This window comes from Lithobates pipiens, unplaced genomic scaffold (genome assembly GCF_037356315.1).
Source record: "Lithobates pipiens isolate NorthernLeopardFrog02 unplaced genomic scaffold, aLitPip1_a1.2 Scaffold_8, whole genome shotgun sequence".
Classification (NCBI taxonomy): domain Eukaryota; kingdom Metazoa; phylum Chordata; class Amphibia; order Anura; family Ranidae; genus Lithobates; species Lithobates pipiens.
The window spans coordinates 486,304,148-486,328,968 of NW_027507903.1; the positions used below are offsets into that span (position 1 = coordinate 486,304,148).

A 24,821-nucleotide genomic window follows, 5' to 3' on the forward strand; every position below is an offset into this window, starting at 1 on the left:
CGTGTGGTTAGAACACCGTTTTCATATGTGGGCGCTGCTCACGTACGTGTTCGCTTCTGCATGCGAGCTGGGCACATGTTTAAAACCCTTTTTTTTTGCCTTATTTTACCTTTTTATTTTTACATGTTTTATGTTCTTTAAATAAATAATAAATACAATTGTGTCACTTTATTCCTATTAGAAGGAATGTAAACGTCCCTTGTAATAGGAGAAAAGCATGACAAAAAAGTTGTTTGAAAAAACAATAATAAAAATGTCTTTTTAAAGCGGGGTTCCACCCTAAAGGGGAACTTCCGCTGATCGAAACCCTCCCCCCCCCCCTCCGGTGCCACAATTGGCACCTTTCAGGGGGGAGGGGGGGTGCAGATACCTGTCAAAGACAGGTATTTACACCCACTTCCAGGCATAGATTCCCATGGGAGTCTATGCCTCTTCCTGTCCCTGCACGCTGTCTGCTGGGACACACACGGGTCCCAGAGACAGCGCGGACAATTCCTATTGCGCTGCGCGACTCGCGCATGCGCAGTAGGGAACCGGGAATTGAAGCCGATTCGCTTCACTTCCTGATTCCCTCACCTAGAATGGTGGCGGCAGCAGCCGAGAGATCGATTGGCCTCAGCTGCCGGCATCGCTGGACCCCGGGACAGGTGAGTGTCCATTTATTAAAAGTCAGCAGCTGCAGTATTTGTAGCTGCTGGCTTTTAATATTTTTTTCCGCAGTGCAGTCCCGCTTTAAAAGCAATGGGTGGAAGTGATGTTTTCTTGTCAATTCCGTCCTGCAATGGTATGGAGATGGGTGGGGTACCATCTTCCCCTCACATGTCTCCATACCCAACAGGAGACAGGACCTGACCAGAGGGGTAAAAATTTCCCCCGGGCTGAGTTCCCTGGGTGGAGCTGTGCTTTAAGTACAAATCTCTCTGGGGCTGCTTGCTTTGCTGGTTCTGTTTTGTGTTTCAGGTTACAAGCTGTCTGCTGTAGCTGGGAAGATTTACCTCAGTTGGAGCTGGGCACTGGATTGGTGACAAACCTTTTGGCGGGAAAACAGCTGTCCAATGAGTGTAACCTTTCACTTGTATATTCTCTCCTAACTGTGCAGCAGGGTCAGCAGTCAGCAGCAATTTTTGGCTGAATTCGGACATGAAACGGACCAAAAGACGCACAGGGATCATATGCAAATTCTCACCGGAGCCGCAGCAGAGATTTGTGAACCCGGCTCCATAGAGTGCCAGTCAAATTCTCCTGCTATTGCGAATTGGATGGTGTGAACCCAGCCCAAGTCTTAGCGTGTAAGCATGTTGGACTGTAAGGGGTCATTTAGATGTGCAAACAAATTTGAGTGCCAATTAGCGCATCTTATGTGTTGAGATGCATTAACAGCGTGTTTACCTCACCTTAACAAAATGCTTACCAGGCACCCCCTTTGTGTTGGTTTTTTATCATATATATTTTTGTATTACCATCTCGGTTGGTAACACTTTCTAAATGCTTCACAAATGTGCTGTAAACAGGGCATTTGCAGTGCGTTTACATTGACATAAAGAGCCCTTCCCCGGCCACTGAGCCAGTAGGAGAGAGGAGCGGGGCCTCGCGCATTCGCAGTAGGGTTCCCGGCGTGAAGCCATAATGCTGCACTGTCGGGTACCCTTACCCGCAATGGAGGTGGCAGCACCCAACCAGCTGATGGAAACATGAGCTGCGGTGTCGACATTGCTGGACTCCAGGACAGGTAAGTGTCCAATTATTAAAAGTCGGCAGCTGCAGTATGTGTAGCTGCTGGCTCTTAATTTTTGCAGCGGTGGGCAAACCGCCGCTTGGACTAGAGATACAAAATGGTGTTATCGGCATTTTGCCGATAGGAGAAAAAGGTGCAGATAAGGACACTAAAAAACGCATGTGATTTTGCTGCGAATTTACCACAATTTTACTGCATTACTGGTGGGGTTTTTTTTTTTTGTTTTTTTTTTAGGTCACGTGACTCAAAAACCGCATCAAAAAGGTAACACAGGTGCCTCAAGCCCCATACACACTATCAGATTTTCCAAAACCATATAATATGAGGTCAAACCTTAGGAGTTTCAATGTGTATGCAATCAGGCAGGCTCCTGCACTACATGGTTTTGGTAAATCTGAAGGAAAAACTCAGCAGAAAATCTGATAGTGTGTATGGGGCCTTAGGCTCCATTCAAGCCTAGGCATTCTGGATTGCGGGCGGAAACACAAATTGATTCCTAATGGCACCAGGTTGATTTTGCCTGGAATTATGGGACAGAGAACAACTTCATAATCACAACTGTGCTTTATGGTACCCATAGTAACTTATATACACCCACTGGCCACTTTATTAGGTACGCATGTTCAATTGCTTGATAACACAAAATGCTAATCAGCCAATCACAAGGCAGCAACTCAATGCATTTAGGTATCTGGATGTGCTGAATAAGACTTGCTGATATTCAAACCGAGCATCAGACTTTGTATGTGACTTTGTAAGTTATGCAGAATACCATCTCTGGACGCACAACACATCAAACTTTGAAGATGGGCTACAGCAGCAAAAGACCAAAGCGGGTGCCACTCCTTTCAGGTCAAGTAACATCCACAAGTGTTTTTTTTTTTTTTTTCAGCAGAACATTGCCCAAAGCATCAGCAGCCACATGATGTAAAAGAAAACAGGATTCATCAAACCAGGCCACCTTGCTCCATTGCGCTGTGGTCAAGTTATTACGTTTAAGTGCCCATTGTAGGCTGTAGACACGGGTCAGCACGGGCACCCTGAATGGTCTGCAACTATGCAGCCCCATACATAAACAGTGATGGCCATTTTTCCTGCCTTGAACACAACTTCAGGGATAACATGTTTACTTGCTGCCTAATAAATCTCACCGACTCCTAGATGTCATTGTAATGATATCCTCAATGTTCTTCACTCAACCTGTCAGTGGCCATAAAGTTATGGCTACTCAGTGTAATCCCCAGATACATTATAACACCCCCCACCCTGCCATTCATACAGAACCCCCTCCCTACAGAGAGGACTGAGCATTGCCTGCAGCAGACCCCCCCAATCTCCTGATCTCCCTATGTCAGCACACCATGGACAGCTCCACCTTACTGACCCCTCTAGGACCACCTAAAACTAGACTATACATTCAATGCAGGCCCCACTCATGTTTTACTTTTCCTACCACTTACCTGCTCAGGATGAGTGCAGAGACTTCATATGCTGGGGTGAATCCTCCTAGATTGGGCACCCGTGTTTGTCCTTTTATGCCCAAATGGCATAGCTATTCATTGTGCCTTTTGTGTAAATGATACTCGTTGGATATGAATTGAGTTCCCGCTATTCTTCTTTCCCTGTGCAGTTTTCTACTTCTTTACTTGTTGCCGCAGCCTTCTCCAATATGGCCGCGGCTGTACTTCCGCCCATGATTAGCATCACTTCCGGCTTCTGAGCCAGCTCGGAATACCTGCATATGCTCAGAGGAGATGTGTCAAGTGTTGCTATTACATGTTTGGACGCCCGGGGGCGTTCCCAAAACCTCTGGAGGTAAATTTAAAAAACTGTGGACTTGAAATAAAAATAATAATAAATGCACATATTTTTTCTGGATGAAAAATGTGCATTGATTATTTTATCACATGAACCTGCAAAGCATTGCAGTTGATCGCAGTGCAGTGCCCACAGTTAATATGCCGATGTCCTGTCGAGAAATGTCCCCCGTAGGATAAGTGTCCGCCATGTACTGCGCAGGGGCAGGGTTTGCACAGTACACAAAAGTCTCCAAAGATTAACAGCTGTTCATCGGCTCTACATGGCGCCTGCACACTTAAAGTGGTTGTAAACCCAGGGCGTGGCCGGGATGGCGGAGCTCTCCTGGAGTGTAATCCGATAATATATCCGTGCCTGACGACTGGGTTCAACTGAAAGACCCTGCGACCTCTGGATTCCTTCCAGGACCCCAGGGATTTAGAAGAGGGGCAAGAAGATTAAGTTTCCTCCGTATACCCCTGGGGAAACCAGTCCGACCTCCTGCGCCCCGGGAGAATCTGCGCGCCATTGCAATATGGCATCGCAGACAGACCACGAGGGAGACGCGACCTTAAACTCCCCGGGACTACCGGAGATCATGGCGGCTATCACATCATGCCAATCTGCTATGACTGCCTGCTAATCTACCCTGGCATCGAAGACTGAGGAGGTGCAGCTGGATTTGAGCCTAATCCACCAGGACCTGGACAAGATCAGGTCCAGGGTGTCCGAGGCTGAGAGGCGGGTGGGAGCAGTGGAGAATACCGTAACAGACCATGCTCCTTCTATCCGTACATTACAAACAAGGGTGAAGGCTCTTGAGTGCCGGGCCGAGGATGCAGAGAACCAGAGTAGGAGGAACAACTTCTGGATAGTAGGCCTTTCAGAGGGGGCTGAAGGACGTTCCCCGGCCTGGTTCACGGAGGATCTCTGCTACCGGCGGCTCACCTTTCCCCGTACTTCGCGGTGGAGAGAGCCCACCAAGTGCCGCCCCGGCCGGGGCCAGAAGGGGCTCCCCCCCCCATATTTTCATCTTCCGGCTGCTGAATTTCCGTGACCGAGATGAGCTGCTCAGGGCCACAGGAGAACTACCCTATGAGAATACTAAACTCATTGTCACAGATCAGCTGCGGAGCTGATCTGTGTCTCACCTTTACTGCAGTGGGTCGGCTGGCATCTGTTGTCCACTGTCAGGTGTTAAGCTCTGTGCACTCTGCAGCTATGGGCGTCAACGCCCTTCACCTGTTGCCTGATATATGTTTCCTTCCTGCTACTTCCTGTCCAGCCCCTCATGTGCTTCTCTATTTAAATCCCTTCCTAACTTGCTACCATTGCTTGAGCAACGTTTGTTTCTGAAGCTCCCCTGTGTAACCTGATTTACCTGTCTTCTCGTGAACTGATCTTCTGTGTACTGACCCGGCTTGTTCTGATTACGTTGTCTGCAGCCCGCCCTGACCTTGGCTCACTACCTGGCTTTCCTTGCTTCATCCATCCATCCATCCATCCTTGTCTACAGTGTCTTCTGGTACTTGCCTAGCGAGCAGGGTGAAGCCGGGGGTCGTGACTTGGGGTCAGCACGCAGCTAAGTCCAAACCTTCGTGAGAGGGTCACTCGCGGAACACCGGCTGACTCTTAGATTCCACGCCCTGGGGGATCCCGTGTCACCTGCTCGCCTGTGGGTTTGCTGTAAGTAGTACCATGACAGTTTGCTCAAGCCATGAGCGTCTCCGAGAATCGGCCATTGCCTGAGGATTCAATGCAACATCTAGTTCAGAGACTTAACTCCCAGCAAGCTAATCAAGAGCAAATAATGCTGGTTCTCCAAGGTCTTGCCTCTCGTCTGGATCGTCTGCAACTCGCTGCAACTTCAGCTCCTCCCATTCCTGCTCCTGCTTCAGTTGCTCCGGTCTTACCTGCTGCACCTGGCAATCCCTACCTGCATCTACCGTCGCCACCTCGGTTCTCCGGTGATCCTAAGGCTTATCGATGCTTCATTAATCAGTGTTCCATCCACTTCGAACTTTCCAGCCACCATTTTCCTACTGATCGCACCAAAGTCGCATACATCATCTCTCTCCTCTCCGATGATGCTTTAGCTTGGGCCTCTCCACTCTGGGAATCACACGCTCACCTCTGACCTCCAGCTCTTTTTGGATGCATTTCAGAAAACATTTCATGAGCCCGGCAGAGTGTCTTCATCTGCTGGGGCCCTCCTTCGTCTTTGTCAGCAAGAAATTACAGTCGGCCAATACGCAGTTCGATTCCGTACGCTGGCCGCTGAACTCAAATGGAATAATGAGTAGTGATGGCCGAACGGTCGCCCGGCGGTCGTTTCGCGGCGAATTTAGGCTGTTCACGAATCGCCCGATCGGCGGACTATTGCCACCGTTCGCCCGGCGGACTTCCGTGTTTTCTGTGTAAAAGAACTTTGACCTATGATGACACATCCATCATGGGGTACAGGACAGCCAATTGAGACATTACAGCACATGGACACTTGGACATTCCCCCTAACTTATAAATACACCCGATCCGGCGGCCATCTTACATTCTTTCTTCTATCACTATAGGGAGAGGTTGCTGTGTGGAGCAGGGAGAGATTGCAGTGACCCAAATCGCTAGCTATTTGGTACACAAAAGTTCTTTTCAGGACTGGTATAGGTGTTAGATGTATATAGGTTTGCTGTGCTACTGATTGTTGCAGCAGCCTGAGTGTCTTTTGTCAGTTTAGAGAAAAGGACAGGACGGTGTGTCTGCTGTAGGGACAGTCAGTTTAGTGATTAGCTGTTACTATCAGGTCCACAAAAGTGCTATTCCAGTTATTGTTCCAGTAGCCTCTGTTTTGTCAGTTTATATAGGGACAGGCAGGAAGCAGTGTGTGAGGCAGTGAGGGTCAGTTTAATCAGTAGCTGTTACTATATTAGGTCCACAAAGGTTCTTTTCAGGACTGGTATCAGTGGTATGGTAATAGGCTTGTACACGTATAATATTCTTTCTTCCAAATATAGAAAGAATATTATACTTGACTGCTGCCCTTCTGCTGCAGTCTGCTAATCATTCACAACCTACTTGTTCCACAAAGGTCCTTATAAGGACTGGTAATAACCTGGTGTAGGGTGCTATAGTACATAGGGTTGAGTGAGGTACAGTCTGCTATTCTATAAGGACTGGTATAGGTCCACAATACATAGGGTTGAGGTGCACTACTGCTGACCGCTGCCCTATACTGCAGCAGTCCTTCATCGGTATAGGGACTGACGTATAGTCTGCTAATCAGTCACACACAACCTACTTGTTCCACAAAGGTCCTTATTAGGACTGGTAAGGTATAGGGTACTACAGTACATAGGGTTGAGTGAGGTACAGTCTGCCATTCTATAAGGACTGGTATAGGTCCACAATACATAGGGTTGAGGTGCACTACTGCTGACCGCTGCCCTATACTGCAGCAGTCCTTCATCGGTATAGGGACTGAGAGTTTTGTCACAGGGTCATTTAAAAAATGATAGGCAGAGCAAGAGGCAGGCCCTTCCGCAGGGGTGGTAGGGGTAGGGCAGGAGCAACAGGCTTGAGCCAAAGTGGGAAGTTGCAGAAGGTGCGTTCAATTACTTTAAAGGACGCACCAGACTTGGTTGAGTGGCTCACTCAGCCTTACTCTTCTGCACCCTCCTCATCCTCTCGATCTGCACCCTTTTCTTCACTCGCTGCTATGTGCACCCCCAAAGACACTACCACCAACAACACCACCACCACCACATACCTTCCGCTTGAGTCACAGGAATTATTTTCCGATCCATATCAAGACATTTCTGATGCGCTGCCACTCTTGATATTGGATAAGGAAGAGGAGGTAGCAACAACCGCTACTCAGCAGTCTGACGACAGTATCCAGATCAGCCCAAGGAGGAGGTTGGTCCCCGGTGTTGCTGCCTACTCCGAGATCTCTACTTATAGCGGTGGGGAAGGTGACGCCGATGATGACGTGTCTAGTGATGTCACGTGGGTGCCCACAAGAGAGGAAGAGGAGGGGAGTTCAGAGGGAGATATGGACCAGCAGATAGGGAGGAGAAGCAGGAATAACTTACATTGCACAGGAGGGACAAAGCAGACTGCAAATGTTTTAGGAGCGAGTCATCGACCATGTACGGTCACATCTGGCGCTCCCAGGACACCGGCACATGGCTCCGCAGTGTGGGCTTTTTTTAACGTGTCCGCTGCTGACAATAGCGTTGCCATCTGCAATCTTTGCAGTCAACACATTAGTCGCGGTAAGCCCAACACTCACCTAGGGACGACTGCCTTAAGAAGGCACATGAGCAGCCATCACCAAGCCCAGTGGGAGCAACGGAACACACAAAGCCACACTCCAGGCTCTCACCGTCCAGCCTCGTCTTCTCCTTCTCCTCTCTCCTCACAATTGTCCTCCACTCCACCTTCCATCACCCCAAGCTCACGTTTTTCTGCAAAAAGGCAGGCTTCCGTGGGCCTAATGTTCGAGCGTAAAAAAATGATGACGCCGGATAACCCTCTTGCCCAACGGTTGACGGCTGGCTTGTCAGAACTCATAGCCCGCCAACTACTGCCATATAAACTGGTGGACTCGGAGGCCTTTCGCAAATTTGTGGCCATTGGAACACCACAATGGAAGGTCCCAGGAAGGAAGTATTTCTCAGAGAAGGGCATCCCAGAGCTATATGGCCATGTTCAGCGGCAACTGAATGCATCTCTGGCACACAGTGTTGGTGCCAAGATACATCTGACCACAGACACGTGGTCTAGCAAACACGGGCAGGGAAGGTATATCACTTTTACTGCCCACTGGGTGAACCTTCTGACGGCCATCAAGCATGTAACCAGTGGCACCCGTGTAGATTTGCTTTTACCGCCACGGATTGCATGCAGGCCTGACTCTTCTTCTCCTCCTCCTCCTACTCCATCCTCCTCGGCTGACTCCTCCTTTTCCGCTGCTAGCGTCTCTTCCGCTGCGCCGCCCAAGCTCCCCAGAACCTATTCGACATGCCAGGTGAGACGTTGCCATGCCGTGCTGCGTCTGTTGTGCCTGGAAGCCAAGAGCCACACTGGCCCGGCACTCCTTTCAGCTTTGCGTTGACAGGCAGATAAGTGGCTAACACCGCTCAATTTGACAGTTGGTAAAGTGGTGTGTGACAACGGTGCCAATCTGCTTAGCGCATTGAAACAGGGCAAAATCACGCACGTGCCATGCATGGTACACGTCTTAAACTTGGTCGTGCAGCGATTCCTTGTCAAATACCCTGGGGTCCAGGACATCTTGCGGCAGGCAAGGAAAATCTCGGCCCATTTCAGAAGATCTTACACGGCCATGGCTCGCCTTGCTGACATTCAGCGGCGACACAATCTGTTGGTCAGACGTCTTATTTGCGATTGCCCGACGCGATGGAACTCAACCTTCTATATGCTTGATAGGCTGCTCCAGCAGAAACGTGCAGTTAACGTCTACCTGTATGAACTCTGCGGCAGAACAGGTTCTGGGGAGCTGGGTTTTTTTTCACCGCGCCAGTGGCTGCTCATGCGCGACGCATGCAGACTTCTGCGCCCATTTGAGGAGATCACCAAACTGGTCAGTCGCAGCCATGGCGCCATCAGTGACATGGTACCTTATGCCTTCTTTATGGAGCGTGCATTGCGTCGTGTCATTGATCAAGCTGTGGAGGAGCAGGAGCGGGAAGATGAGGAAGTCGCAATGCTGGATGAATTCCCAGGGGGGGCTACTCTATCTGAGACAAGTCAACAACAGGAGTCTGAAGAGGAGTCAGAGGAGGATGGTGCCCGGGGCGGATGAGGAGGAGCAAGAAGAGGATGCTTTAAACCTTTCTGGGACCCCTGTTGTTGTGCGTGGATGGGGAGAGGAGACTGAAGAGGACGACATTATCCTGGATGATGAGCAGGAGCCAGGCCACCACACCGCTTCCAGTTTAGTGCAAATGGGGGCCTTCATGCTCCAGTGTTTTAATAGGGACCCCCGTATAAAAAGCATAAGGGTCAAGGACCAGTACTGGATGGCAACATACTTAGACCCCCGGTACAAACACAAAATGGCGGAAATGTTACCGCCGTCACAGAGGCCTGGCAGAATGGAGCACTTCCAGGCCTTGCTTCGAGAAATGCTGCATTCTGCCTTTGCGTGCGCTGGCAGAGGAGCAATTCCCACTCCCAGAGAAGGAGTTGCGGGTACCAATCCAACAGCACCTGCAAGAAGAGGCCGGTTTGAAGATGTGTTGGTGGCTTCGGATATGAGGTAATTCTTTCAGCCGACCCATCGACAGGTGTCATCCGGATCCAGCATCAGGGAACGCCTAGACCGTCAGGTGTCCGACTACATCGGGTTAAAGGCCGATGTGGACGCTCTGAGGAGTGATGAACCCCTGGACTACTGGGTGGGCAGGCTTGACCTCTGGCCAGAGCTTGCCCAATTTGCAATCGAACTGTTGGCTTGCCCCTCATCCAGTGTCCTGTCCGAAAGGACGTTCAGCGCAGCAGGGGGGATCGTGACCGATAAGCGTACTCGCCTAGCTCACGACAGTGTTAACTACCTCACATTTCTAAAAATGAATGAGGCATGGATCTCGGAGGAATTCAACACATGTGACCAGTAGACCATGTATATGTCTATAAACAATTTTTTTTAAACGAGCACAAAGACCTTCTTTCTTCCTTTGGCTCACTTCCTTGTCCAAAAAAAGCACACCGTATTATATGCCCGTAACCTCCTCTTTGAAGAGGTTGAGTGGTGTCATATTTCTACTGGGGCTGCTTATTATGAGGGGCTCCCACCATCCCTGTGCTGTGTTGACATCCTCCTGGGGCTGTACCTCTGCTGTGCATATTATGAGGGGCTCCCACCATCGCTGTGCTGTGCTGACTTCCTCCTGGGGCTGCTTACGGTGCAGGTGTCAGTGCTGTATATCACGGTGCTGATGTCAGTACTGTATATCACGGTGCTGGTGTTAGTGCTTTATGTCACGCTGCTGATGTCAGTGCTCTCTATCACGGTGCTGGTGTCAGATGACTCTATCACGGTGCATGTGTCATTGCTGTATGTCACGCTGCTGGTGATCATCTCCTGCACCCTCTTCTTTGCCTACCCTGGTCCCTGACCTTCCCTCTCCTCCATTGCCTTCATGCGCTCCAAAGTCCTGAATTGTCACAACAATTTCAAATATAAAAAAAGAATGCTTGTAGTTGTCGATCCCAGATTCACCTCATACATGTGTTATGTCATTGGCCATGTGGTGGGACTATGTTTGCACAGCTATTATTTTGTGGCTGCAAATTTGACCTGTAGGCTTGTGAAGTTCGCCTCCCATTGAAGTCAATGGGGCCCGCCGCGAACGTTCCGGTTCGCGAACTATCGGCCGGTTCGCGGTCCGCGTTCGCGAAACGTCCCGTCGGAAGTTCATCCATCACTAATAATGAGGCCCTTACTGCTACCTTCTGGCAAGGTCTATCTGACTGTGTCAAGGATGAACTCGCTGGATGCACCATTCCCACCACATTGGATGACTTAATCGCATTGAGCATTCAAATTGACATTCGTTTCCAGGAGCGGGCTCTGGACAAATCCAGATTCAGTCATCCCCCTGCTGGCCGTCCAGCACAGGTAGTCCAAAGATCGGTGCAATCCTCTCCGTCTTCGACCTCTCACATGTTGGAGGAACCTATGCAGCTTGGGCAAACCCGCCTCACTCCCGAGGAGCGTGGCCGACGCATGGGACTGGGTTTTGTGCCTTTACTGTGGCGATAAAGGACATCTTTTGAACTCTTGTCCAGTCCATCCAGTCCGTCCGGGAAACTCCAGGGTCTAGCTCACTCGGAGGGAGGTGATCTAGACCGATCCATTAATTTCCCTTGCTTCTCTCGTTTCACCCTTCCCGTGGCTATCTGCTGGGCTCAGAATGCTACTCTCTGCATACGTGGATTCTGGTGCTGCCGGGAATTTCATTGAACAATCTTTAGCTTCCGAGTTAGGCATTGCCTTTGTTACCTTGGCTCAACCCTTCTCCGTGACCGCAGTAGACGGCTCCTTGTTGCCTATGAGTCCAATCCAGTTTAAAACCTCTCCTATAGAGTTACGCATTGGGGCTTTGCATAGGGAGGAGATCTCTTTCCTAATATTGCCTAAATCCTCCAGTCCCATCATCCTGGGCCTTCCATGGTTGCAGAAACACTCTCCACATCTTGACTGGAATTCTGGACAAGTATTAGCTTGGAGCCCTCCATGCCAACAACTGTGTATTTCCAGGGTGCTACCTCCTCCTTCCATTCCTCTTGCTGCGACCTCCACAACTCCCATGTTGCCTGCCCAATATCAATCCTTCCAAGATGTCTTCTGCAAAAAGGCTGCCGATCGCCTTCCTCCTCATAGAGACTTTGACTGCTCCATTGAGCTTTTACCTGGGACCTCTCCTCCCCGTGGCTGAGCCTACTCTCTATCTATCCCCAAGACACAAGCCATGTCTGAATACATTCGGGAAAACCTGAAAAAGGGTTTCATCAGGAAACTCACCTGCTGGAGCCGGGTTCTTCTTTGTATTGAAAAAAGATGGTTTATTCCGTCCATGCATCGACTACAGGGGTCTTAACGCCATCACCGTGAAGAACCAACCGATACCCTCTTCCTTTAATTTCCAAACTCTTTGACAGACTGCGAAGTTCTCATATCTTTACTAAATTGGATCTTAGAGGGGCCTACAATTTAATAAGAATCCGGGAAGGAGACGAATGGATGACCGCCTTTAACACCAGGGATGGGCATTATGAGTATCTTGTGCTGCCCTTCGGCTTATGCAATGCCCCAGCAGTCTTCCAAAATTTTGTTAACGAGATCTTTCGCGACCTTTTGTATGTCTGTTTTTGTATATCTGGATGATATTCTAATTTTCTCGCCAGACTTACCTACCCATCGTCTTCATGTAAAAACTGTGCTACAGCGTCTATGGGATAATTGTCTATATGCAAAATTGGAGAAGTGTCTATTTGAACAAACACAAGTTCCATTCCTGGGCTATATAATCTCGTCACAATGTCTCCTCATGGACCCAGCCAAACTTCGAGCCATCTCTGAGTGGCCTCAGCCCTCTGGTCTTAAAGCCACCCAACGCTTTTTGGGCTTCACCAATTACTACCGCCAATTCATTCGTAACTACTCCACCTTGGTGGCTCCTATTACATCGCTCACCCGCAAAGGTGTAAATGCTCGGCTCTGGTCCCCTGAAGCCATTGAAGCTTTCCACAAACTCAAGGCGGCCTTCTTCTCCGCCCCTATTCTTCTACGTCCGGACATTACTAAACCCATTTCTTTGGAGGTAGATGCCTCTTCTGTAGGAGTCGGGGCCGTTCTACACCAAGCTCAGCAGGGCAAGTCTCAACCTTGCGGATTCTTTTCCAAGAAGTTTTCTGATGCTGAGAAAAACTATACCATTGGGGACCGTGAGCTACTCGCCATTAAACTAGCTCTTCAAGAATGGCGACATCTTCTAGAGGGTTCTCCCCATTGTATTACCATCTATACTGATCATAAAAATCTGCAGTATTTACAATCCACGAAACGCTTGAACCCACGTCAAGCTCGCTGGGCCCTCTTTTTCGCCTGCTTCAATTTTAACATTACTTTACGTCCAGGTGCCAAGAACCTTCGAGCCGATGCCTTGTCCAGGTCGTTTGATGTCAATGATTCTGAGAATCACCTAGATCCTGGTCCCATCATTCCTCCGCATCGTATTCTAGCCACCACTCAGCTCCAGTCTACGCAGCCTCCTCCTGATGAAACTTTTGTAGCCCCTGCACTTCGTCCCAAACTCCTTGCTTGGGCACATGACTTAAAGTTCTCTGGACATCCTGGCATACCTCGTACTTGTGACCTTCTTCAGCGTCATTATTGGTGGCCCTCTCTTCGTAAGGATGTCAAGGAATACATTCAAGCTTGTTCGGTTTGTGTACTTTCCAAATCTTCCACGTCTGCCCCTGCTGGGTTGCTTTTGCCCTTACCAGTGCCCGATGCACCTTGGCGTTGTATTGCCATGGACTTTATCTCAGATCTGCCTCCCTCAACAGGTTCTACAGTCATCTGGGTAGTGGTGGATCGGTTCTCCAAAATGTGTCACTTGATTCCTCTCCCAGGTCTACCTTCTGCTCCCAGTCTTGCCACAACGTTCATTAAGGAGATCTTTCGTTTTCATGGGATGCCTTCCCATATTGTCTCTGACAGAGGAGTTCAATTTACTGCCCGGTTTTGGAGAGCCTTGGCCAGCTCCTTTGGGATTAAATTGGATTTTTCATCTGCCTTTCAACCCCAGTCCAATGGGCAAACGGAACGTGTCAATCAAAATGTAGAAAGTTTTCTCCGTGCCTTCATTTCTGCTCACCAAGATGACTGGGTGGACCTTTTGCCCTGGGCAGAGTTTGCCTTAAACCATCACGCCAATGCCAGTTCTGGGAAATCTCCTTTCTTCACAGTTTATGGGCAGCATCCATCTGTTCCCTTTCCTGTTCCCATTTCTCCTGTGGTACCAGCAGCAGCCGAGACCGAAAGGTCCTTCAACTCAATCTAGAAAGACGTTTCTGGGAATCTTCATCAAGCTGCTTCCAGGCATAAAATGGCGGCAGATCGTCATCACCGTCCGGCTCCTAAGTTCCTGCCTGGCGATAGAGTTTGGCTCTCTACCAAGCACATCCAACTCTGGGTACCCTCGATGAAATTTGCTCCTCGCTTCATTGGTCTATTTCCTATTCTCCGCCAGATCAATCCACTGGCTTTCAAGCTCCGTCTACCCTCTCATCTCAGGATACCCAACACCTTCCATGTCTCCCTGCTCAAGCCACTGGTCCTCAATCGCTTTTCTTGCCCTTCTTCTCACCCCGCTCCTGTGGCTGATACCTCGGATCAGTTTGAGATTAAAGTAATATTGGACCCCAAGTACTCCCGGGGGAGGTTATTCTATCTCATTGATTGGAAGGGCTATGGTCCAGAGGAGAGGTCTTGGGTCCCTGCCACAGATGTCTCTGCCCCATGTCTGGTGACCAGATTCCATCAGAAATTTCCCTCCAAGCCAGCCCCCAGACGTGTAGGGAGGCCTCGTAAGAGGGGGGGTACTGTCACAGATCAGCTGCGGAGCTGATCTGTGTCTCACCTTTACTGCAGTGGGTCGGCTGGCATCTGTTGTCCACTGTCAGGTGTTCAGCTCTGTGCGCTCTGCAGCTATGGGTGTTGACGCCCTTCACCTGTTGCCTGATATGTTTCCTTCCTGCTACTTCCTGTCCAGCCCCTCATGTGCTTCTCTATTTAAATCCCTTCCTAACTTGCTACCATTGCTTAAGCAACGTTTGTTTCTGAAGCTCCCCTGTGTAACCTGGTTTACCTGACTTCTCGTGAACTGATCTTCTGTGTACCGACCTGGCTTGTTCTGATTAAGTTGTCTGCAGCCCCCACTGACCTTGGCTCACTACCTGGCTTTCCTTGCTTCATCCATCCATCCTTGTCTACAGTGTCTTCTGGTACTTCCCTAGCGAGCAGGGTGAACCCGGAGGTTGTCACCTGGGGTCAGCACGCAGCTAAGTCCAAACCTTCGTGAGAGGGTCACTGGCGGAACACCGGCTGACTCTTAGATTCCACGCCCTGGGGGATCCCGTGTCACCTGCTCGCCTGTGGGTTCGCTGTAAGTAGTACCGTGACACTCATGCTATTCCCAGACTACACCGTGGAGACTCAGGCCGCGTACACACGCAGGGACTGTTCGCCCAACTTTGTCCGCTGAACAGTGTTTCGGCGGACAGTCCGCCCGTGTGTGGGCTTTCAGCGGACAGTTTCAGCGAACAGTTTGCTGAACAAGGTTTTTCGGAATTTCCGAAAAACTGTCCGCTGAAACTTGGTTTCAGCGAACAGTCCCCTCGTGTGTAGGCTTGTTCGTCAAACTAAGTTCCGCGCATGCTCAGAAAGGATTTACACGCCGAAAGTTGTAATGCAGTGTATAGGACGTTGTATTTTCCGTCCCGTCGTACGTGCCGTTCACGTCATCGCGCACGGTTTCAGCAAACTGTTCGTTCGTCGTGTGTGGGCAAGTCCGTCCATGCTAATTTTGAGCGGACTGTTTGCTGAAACTGTTTGACGGACAAAGTTGAGCGAACAGTCCCCGCGTGTGTACGCGGCCTCAGCGACAATTGATGCAGTCAAAGCCGGCCTGCGAAGAAAAGGGATTAAATACAGCGTCCTGTTCCCTGCCAAGCTTCGGGTGGTGGATGGTGAGTCAGTTTGATTCTTTACCAGCCCTAAAGACGCTTAAGCTTGGCTAGAGACTCTTCCGTCGTAGAGGGATCACTATACCCTGCCTATACATTTAGACCGCTCGGGATGGCTGGCTCTGATGGTCTGCCAGGAGCTCAGGTAAACATGACTGTAATATAACTCTATATTTAGCAGCTCCTTGGGCCTCTATCTCCTCTTGTTATGATCAGTGCTAACTCTGCAGAAACCGGACTGTGCTGAGGAGCCCTTAGTAAAAGCCTGGTCCAAGAGAGGGGAATCCCCTCAGGGGATTACGGTACATGGACTCAGTAGGATCCTATAGAAGGGAACATTCTTGCCCACAGTCCTTGGATGGGCCGTATCCCCGGGGAACTAATGATTTGACTCTAATTGTCCTTTATTTGCGTTGCAAGTTCTTTACCAGACTCTACAAGAAGTGCCTCTGCTTTAGTCAGGTGAAAGGCAGACCCTATGATTGTTTTATCACTGCACCAAGCTCTGGCTATAGACTACATTGTTTCATGCCTAGCCCAGTTGGTATGGCGATGTTGGGGTGATGAACCCATTCCAGCTACACGACCCTAACTTAGGTTACTAGTCACTGGACAATGGGTGTTTTGGGATCCAGGTGCTCTTCACTTTATGGGGTGCACAGGGTGGGGTGGCCATTGCTACCCACAGTTGTTGGTTTATGTCATTTTATTTTTGCTTATGTACTGTTGGTCTTTTTGGGGGAAATGTGTGGTACACTCTCAATGTTTCCTGAATATCTTTATACTGTTAAGGGCATGGGACGTGAGGCTTCCGGAGGCGGCCGAGGGATAACCTATATCCCCAGTGACTGCTGCCTGCAGACATTGCAGCAGGAAGGACCCTCTCGCATGGATGTGTTATCTTTGACATGGCTCGGTGTTTACTGGTATCGTGGAATGTGCGAGGGCTTAATTCTGAAATTAAACGGTCACTAGTGCTCAATTATCTCCGCAGGTGTGTCTCCTGCAGGAGACACACTTGATGGGGTCTTGTGTTCTCAGTTTAAAGAGGGCATGGATAGGTATGCATTATCATGCCCCATACTCTAATTATGCAAGAGGAGTCAGTGTGTTGGTTCACAGGGCCCTGCCATTCCAGCTGCTGGATGTTAAGACCGATCCTGGGGTCAGGTATATTTTTCTTCATGCTTTGATCTCCGAGATCCCCTTTGTGCTGGTGGGAGTATACCTGCCGCCCCCTGCCGATGTAGATGTTCTACATGGGTTAATGCAAAAAATCACGCTGTACAATGTGGAAAAATGTTCTAATCGCAGGAGACTTTAACAGGGTGCCGAATAGGGACCTTGACAGAATGCAGGCCTCTGGTCCTCAGCAGCATGATCTCTCCCACTGGGCCTCTGTGTTTGGTATGACTGATTTGTGGCGCCACTTTCACCCCTCCGATAGAGAATTTACGTGCCTATCTACTACACACCGGACCATGTCCCGCATAGACCTGTTTTTTGCCTTCTCGGACCTACTCTGAAGGGTGTTCTCTGCAGAAATCCTTTCACGAGGCATCTCCGACCATGCTCCGATGTCTGTTGGCATTCAACTCTCTCATGTGGAGGGGGAGAGGATATGTCGCCTATCCAAATACTGGATTATGGACCCGGAGATTCAGGAGGAGTTGCCTGGGGCGATGTGCAGTTTTTGGATAAATAACAAGGAGTCTGCTAGTCCTCTGGTAGTATGGGACACTTTCAAATCTTGGCTCGGGGGGAATATATGACCTGGATAGCTTCAAGGAAAAGACATTCTGGGCAGACTCTGAGGAACTTAGAGGAGCAGGCGAGGTTGAAGGAGGTCGAATATGTGCGGTACCCTGATCAGGCTCACTATGTTGCCTGGCAAGATGCCTTGCATCATTGATCAGGGTGGACTTTACCAAAAAATCAATGCTGGATAGTGCCCAATGGGTGTTCGAGTTCGGTGACCGAAGAACGGTAGGTTATTGGCCTGGTTGGCCAGGAGACAACACAGTATGACTCACATTGCCAGGCTGAGGGACTGAGAGGGTAGACTCTTGATGACTCCTGACAAGATAGGGGCAAGATTCCTTGAATTTTACCAGAACTTGTACTCCTCCAGGGCGACCTATGATGAAATGTAAATTCTGCAACCCACCTCAGCGCCGACTGTGATGCGGAGACTTTGACCCGTGCGTGCAATTGCTCCAGTACTTGGACCGGATCATGCTCCCCACTCTAGAGCCAGAAAAGAGCGTGGAGTTGGATAGGGATATCTCCCTGGAGGAGGTTCAAGAGGCTTTAGGGTCTATGCAAATGGGAAAGGCCTCGGGGCCGGATGGCATACCCATCAAATTCTATTCCGTTTACCAGGAGTACTTAGCCGCTAGACTTACGTTGCTTCTAAAACAGTTCTATGAATTGGATTCTCTGCCGGAGTCGCTGTCTGATGCGATTGTGATATTGGTGCCCAAGCCCCATAAGGACCCAGAGGATTGTGCCTCCTTTCGGCCCATTTCTCTGATTAATACAGATGCCAAAGTGCTGGTGAAAATTCTTGCTCTTAGACTCCGTAGAGTAATAGACGATCTAGTACATGTGGACCAGACCGGCTTTATGCCGAGCAAGGGCACTGATGTTAATATTCGCCAACTATTCCTGAACCTGACTACTGACCATCCAACCTCTCTTTACAATTACAGTCACTTGTCAATATAATTATATTTTACTAAAAATGGGTAATATATTGCATTTGCATATACTAAAATTAACTATAGTTTATTTTTTACTTTTGAGCTTGCTAAACTGTTGCTCTAATATTGTGTGACATAAGTATTGGAACTACCAACATGTTATATTCTTCAGGCCTAAAATAATTTTTAAACATGTGTTAAAAAAAAATGCACAATTGATTTTAGCAGTGGGAAGGTTAAATAATTAATTGAGGAGCAGCAGGAGGAGTGGAAAAATATGGAGATCCCACGCACCCGCTCAGCCAATCCCAGACTCACACTCGCACTACCACAGGTGCCAATCACCCAGCACACCTATGCAACACACCTCAATCAGCCTATCCAAGATCAGCTTGCCTTGTCAGCTAATAGTGGTGCTGGGAAGGAATGCAGTAATGTCAGTGTTGCTAGATAAGGGAGGGAAGTATAGATTTTCCTGCCTTGACATGAGCTAGAGCTTTCAGGAGCCGGAGGTATTCACACAGCTTAACACATATCCCAAAAATAAGGGGATCATTTCTTATTTTAGGACAATGGGTGGAACCATCAAACTCATTCCTTAATACCCAAATACACATAACCTTAAAGTGGAACTAAAGTTCTGCTATGATACACCTATGAGCATGTTGTCATTTGTTTGCAGAAGAGACATACAATGTCTTTTCTGCAAAAAAAACATACATACCTGCATGTTCACTGCAATCCCCAGATGTCTCTTCTGCACTAAACATTAACCACCTGTGTGCTCACTGGGATCCCTAGACTGTAAACTGAGCTGCGCATGCACAGATCAGCTTACAGCAGCCAGGGTGATCCTGTGTTCCAGGATGACTACAGTAGCTCCTATGCATGGACACAGGAGAAGATGCTGGCGAGGAAGCATTAGGAAGGTGAGTTTCCTCCAACTAATGCCCTGTACAATGAACAAAAACACACCTGCCTGTTCGCAATCTTCTACTGAATGTACATCGAGTTGCATGTGCGCAGGAGTCACCTTATCCCTGCCAATCAAGAGGCAGAAAAGCTTTGAGCTTAGAGCATAGCACAACGCACAGTAATGCTGGCCATACACTATACTAAAAATCGTTCTAACACATTTTCCAAAAATTTACATTCGGCCTTGAGAGCAAACGATACTGCCATCATGTAATGACCAATGAATCATGAAATGGCCATAAATGAATATGTTTTGTTTGTTTTTTCACATATACCTAGTGCAAACAGTTTGGATGGGAAAAACACATTAACCTTTCAATTTATCGTTCGTTCGGCAGAAAATTTCCAAACTTGCTCAAAAAAACCCAACTGATTACCGATTTGTGCCCATTAACTGTCCGAAAAACAAACTTTCTAAATGACCGAATTTCGGACGATTTTTCGTATAGTGTATGGCCAGCATTACACACTTCTGTGTGTTATGGTGTACTGTGTCCGAAAAAATGCTGCGTGTACTTTTTTGTAAATTGTGATACGTCAACAGTCGATTAAAAAATCTGCATACTTTAAGAATCCATAATTGCCCCATCTCCAACGGTCTAAAGTCCACAATTGGTCCCTTACCATTCCTGCTCTGATTTCCCAGCTCTGTACATCCACTGTGCCTATTATGATGGGTTCCCACCATTTTTTTTTTGTTTGCTGATTTCCTTGATCTGGGCATGTTCTGTGCCCAGTCACTCCATCCTCACTGCAGCTCAATAACATTGCTCTCTATACCATGTTGCTGAGCTGGTTGCCAGGATACTGCCAACTGAGCTGCACTGTGTCATTGGTTGTTATGGTGCAGGTGGTCACCCCAGGCAGCAATTAATTTAAGCATGCCTCTGAGCACATCAATATGCAAAATGTGCATCAGCAGGACCTAACTCCATGCACTGAGCAGCATCACAGCTCATCTATTTTTATAAGTGCACTATCCAGCTATACTGCTGGCAGCCTGGTAAACTCTATGAGAGACTGATAGCTGCTGTGTCTGGATGCACTCAGTAGTACTTCCATTTAGGGCAGTTTGTGCCCAGGTCTGAATGCTCAGAATGCTTTTTTTATTTAACCACTTGAGCCCCAGAACTTAGTTTTTACCCCCTTCATGACCAAGGCAGTTTTATACTATTCAGCACTGCGTTACTTTAACCACTTAACCGCTTGCCGAGCAGCTGCCACAGTTGTACTGCGGCAACATAGCTCAGCTGCGCGAATCGCCATTGTGTTACGTCGCTCCCTCTGGTGGCCACTAAGGGCATGCACCCGCAGCTCGCCCCCGGAGCCAATGCGAGAGACAGAGATCCCAGTTCTCTGAGCGGAGAAATGACAGATCGTCTGTTCATACAAAGTATGAACTGCGATTCGTCATCTCCCCTAGTCAGTCTCCTCCCCCCTTCATCGCCCCCTAGTGTTAAACCCTACACTGCCAATGACATTTTTACAGTAATCAATGCATTTTTATAGCAATGCCAATGGTCCAAAAAATTTGTCAAAAGTGTCTGATGTGTCCACCTTAATGTCACAGTCACAATACAAATCGCAGATCGCCACCACTAGGGATGAGCCGAACACCCCCCGGTTCGGTTCGCACCAGAACTTTCGAACGGACCCAAAAATTGTACGAACTTTAGAACCCCATTGAAGTCTATGGGACTCGAACGTTCCAAATTAAAAGTGATAATTTTAATGGCTAATATGCAAGATAGTGTGCTAAAAAGGGTTTGGGGACCTGGCTCCTGCCCCAGGGGACATGAGTCAATGCCTAAAATGTGTTTAAAAATGGCCGTTTTGGCGGGAGCACTGATTTTAATGACGATAAAAGTGAAAAAAAAAATTATTCCGTTAAATATCATGCCTGGGGGTGTCTATAGTATGCCTGTGAAGTGCCACGTGTTTCCCATGTTTAGAACAGTCCCTGCACAAAATGACATTTAACGGAAATAATGTCATTTAACCACTTGACCACTGGGCACTTAAACACCCTTAATAACCAGACCAATTTTCAGCTTTCGGTGCTCTCGCATTTTGAATGACAATTACTCAGTCATGCAACACTGGACCTATATGAAATTTTTGTCCTTTTTTTCACACAAATAGAGCTTTCTTTTGGTGGTATTTAATCACCGCTGGGTTTTTTATTTTTTGTGCTATAAAGGAAAAAATACCGAAAATTCTGTAAAAAAAAAATGAATTTTTCTTTGTTTCTGTTAGAAAATTTAGCAGATTAGTAATTTTTTCTTCATAAATTTTGGCCAAAATTTATACTACTATATATCTTTGGTAAAAATAAGTACAAATTGGTGGATATTATTTGGTCTTTGTGAAAGTTATAGAGTCCACAAGCTATGGTGCCAATATCTGAAAATTGATCACACCTGAAGTACTGACGGCCTATTTCAATTCTTGAGACCCTAACATGCCAGAAAAGTACAAATACCCCCCAAATTACCCCTTTTTGGAAAGAAGACATTCCAAGGTATTTAGTAAGAGGCATGATGAGTTTTTTGAAGTTGTCATTTTTTCCCACAATTCTTTGCAAAATCAAGATTTTTTTTTACTTTTTTTTTTTTTTTTTTTTTCACAAAATTGTCATATTATCAGGTTATTTCTCACACACAGCATATGCATACCACAAATTACACCCCAAAACACATTCTGCTATTACTCCCGAGTATGGCGATACCACATGTGTGAGACTTTTACACAGTGTGGCCACATACAGAGGCCCAACATGCAGGGAGCGCCATCAGGTGTTCTGGAGCACCCAGGACAATTCTGACATTTCTCTCCTACATGTAAAAATCATCATTTATTTGCTAGAAAATTACATAGAACTCCAAAACATTATATATGTTTTTTTAGCAAACACCCTGGAGAATACAATGGTGGTCTTTGCAACTTTTTATCTCGCACGGTATTTGCGCAGTAATTTTTCGAATGCTTTTTTTTGGAAAAAAAAAGTTTTGGGCTTAAAAAAAAAAAAAAACAGTAAAGTTAGCCCAATTTTTCCATAATGTGAAAGATGAAGTTACGCTGAGTAAATAGATACCTAATATGTCACTCTTCAAAATTGCACACGCTCGTGGAATGGCGCCAAACGTCGCTACTTAAAAATCCCCATAGGCGACAATTTAATTTTTTTTTTACTGGTTATATGTTTTGAGTTACAGAGGAGGTCTAGGGCTAGAATTATTGCTCTCGCTCTAACGTTCGCAGCGATACCTCACATGTGTGGTTTGAACACCGTTTTCATATGTGGGCGGGACTTACGTATGCGTTCGCTTCTGCATGCGAGCACATGGGGACAGGGGCACTTTTAAAAAAAAACATTTTTTTTATTGTTCATTTTAGTTTGACATTTTTTTCCCCAAAAATAATTTTTTTGATCACTTTTATTCCTATTACAAGGAATGTAAACATCCCTTGTAATAGGAATATGGCATGACAGGTCCTCTTTACAGTGAGATGTGGGGTCAATAAGACCCCACATCTCACCTCTAAGCTGGGAAGCCTGAAAAAAAAAAAAAAAAAAAAAAGATTCTGTCTTTGATCGTATTAGCGATTCGATAGAAGCACCGGAGGGCGGCGGGAGGGGGGGGGGATGTCTATAGCTGGGTATTGCAGGGTATCACCGACTATGGCTGGGTATCTCAGAGTATGGCGTTGCAGAGTATTGCATTGCAGGGTATTGGCGGGTGTTGCAGAGCATTGCAGAGTGTTGCAGGGTATTGGCGGGTGTTGCAGAGCATTGCAGAGTGTTGCAGGGTATTGGCGGGTGTTGCAGGGTATTGCAGAGTGTTGCAGGGTATTGCAGAGTGTTGCAGGGTATTGCAAAGCGTTGCAGAGTGTTGCAAGGTGTTGCAAGGTGTTGCAAGGTGTTGCGGAGCGTTGCAGGGCATTGCGGAGCGTTGCAGGGCATTGCGGAGCGTTGCAGGGCATTGCGGAGCATTGCAGGGCAATGCAGAGTGCTGCAGGGCAATGCAGAGTGCTGCAGGGCAATGCAGAGTGCTGCAGGGCAATGCAGAGTGCTGCAGGGCAATGCAGAGTGTTGCAGGGTAATGCAGAGTAATGGGGGTATTGCAGAGTAATGCAGAGTAATGGGGGTATTGCAGAGTAATGCAGAGTAATGGCAGGGTATTGCAGAGTGTTGGCAGGGAATTGAGGGGTTAATTTTCGGTGCGCAGCGATGTGGGCACTGCAGATGCAGCCCACATCGCTGCTGACACTGATCTCTTCCCCCTCCGCTGTACCGATCGGTACAGAGAGGGGGAGGGAGGAACCGGCGTCATAACATGACGCCGGTTTGTTTACAAGTGATCACTCCGTCATCTGACGGAGCGATCACGTGGTAAACGGTTAAACAAGGGCTGAAAAATTGGGCTTTAGGCACTGGTGCTGGTGCCACGACACTGCAACCTCTCCCATATACTCTAATTGTAGTGCAGGAATTAGCCCTGCTACAGAGCATTGCATCAAAAATTGTAATTAAACGCCCCTGCTAAACAAGGGCTGAAAAATTGGGCTGGTGGCATCACCCAGAACCAAAAATGTTCTTCCAACATATCAGCGGAGGAGGAAGAGGATAGACAATCAACATAACAGGACAGTCACTCAGCATAGGCAGTCTTGAAGGGATGTGATATTTTAAAAAAAATTATTCAGTTACATCAGCTTCAGGTGCTTGGTAGCTGTGGGTGATCCAAGACTGAATCATCTTGATGAAGGTCAGTCGATCAACTGAGTCGGTGGACAGGTGCACCCTGTGATCGGTAACAAAGCCACCAGCAGCACTGAAGGTGCGTTCCGAAAGAACGCTGGATGCAGGACAGGCCAGTAGCTCAATTGCATACTGTGCAAGCTCTGGCCAGTGATTCATCCTCAAGACCCAGTAAGCCAGAGGATTTTCGGTGGGGAAGGTGTCCAAGTCTGACCTTGCCCCTAGGTATTCCTGCACCATGTAAATCAGACGCTGGCGATGGTTGCTGGAACCGATCATACCTTGGGGCTGCGGACTAAAAAATTGTCTGAACGCAACGGTCAGACGGCCACTTTCTCCACCGCTCCTTCTGACCGATGCCTCAGCAACACGTTGTCCAGGACCAAGAGTTTGTAACCTCCCAGTCTCTGGGAACGTGTTGCACAGACCTTTCTGCAAGGCCTTCCGGAGATTTCTCATCCTCTGCTCCCTCTGCGATGGCAAGATAAGGTCGGCAACCTTACCCTTGTACCGTGGATCAAGGAGAGTGGCCAGCCAGTAATGGTCCCTCTCCTTGATCCGAAGAATACGAGGATCC

The 24,821-nt window shown here is 48.0% G+C and overlaps 1 protein-coding gene across 1 annotated transcript in view; it reads right to left on the reverse strand.

Annotated features, from left to right (window-relative positions):
* Positions 1-3,420, reverse strand: part of DDX11 (DEAD/H-box helicase 11) — a 161,131-nt gene extending 157,711 nt beyond the window's left edge. Inside the window, exon 1 of the mRNA XM_077468971.1 lies at positions 3,196-3,420. The gene's annotated coding sequence lies outside the window, so the exon portion shown is untranslated. The remainder of the gene's footprint in view (positions 1-3,195) is intronic.
* Positions 3,421-24,821: the final 21,401 nt, after the last annotated feature.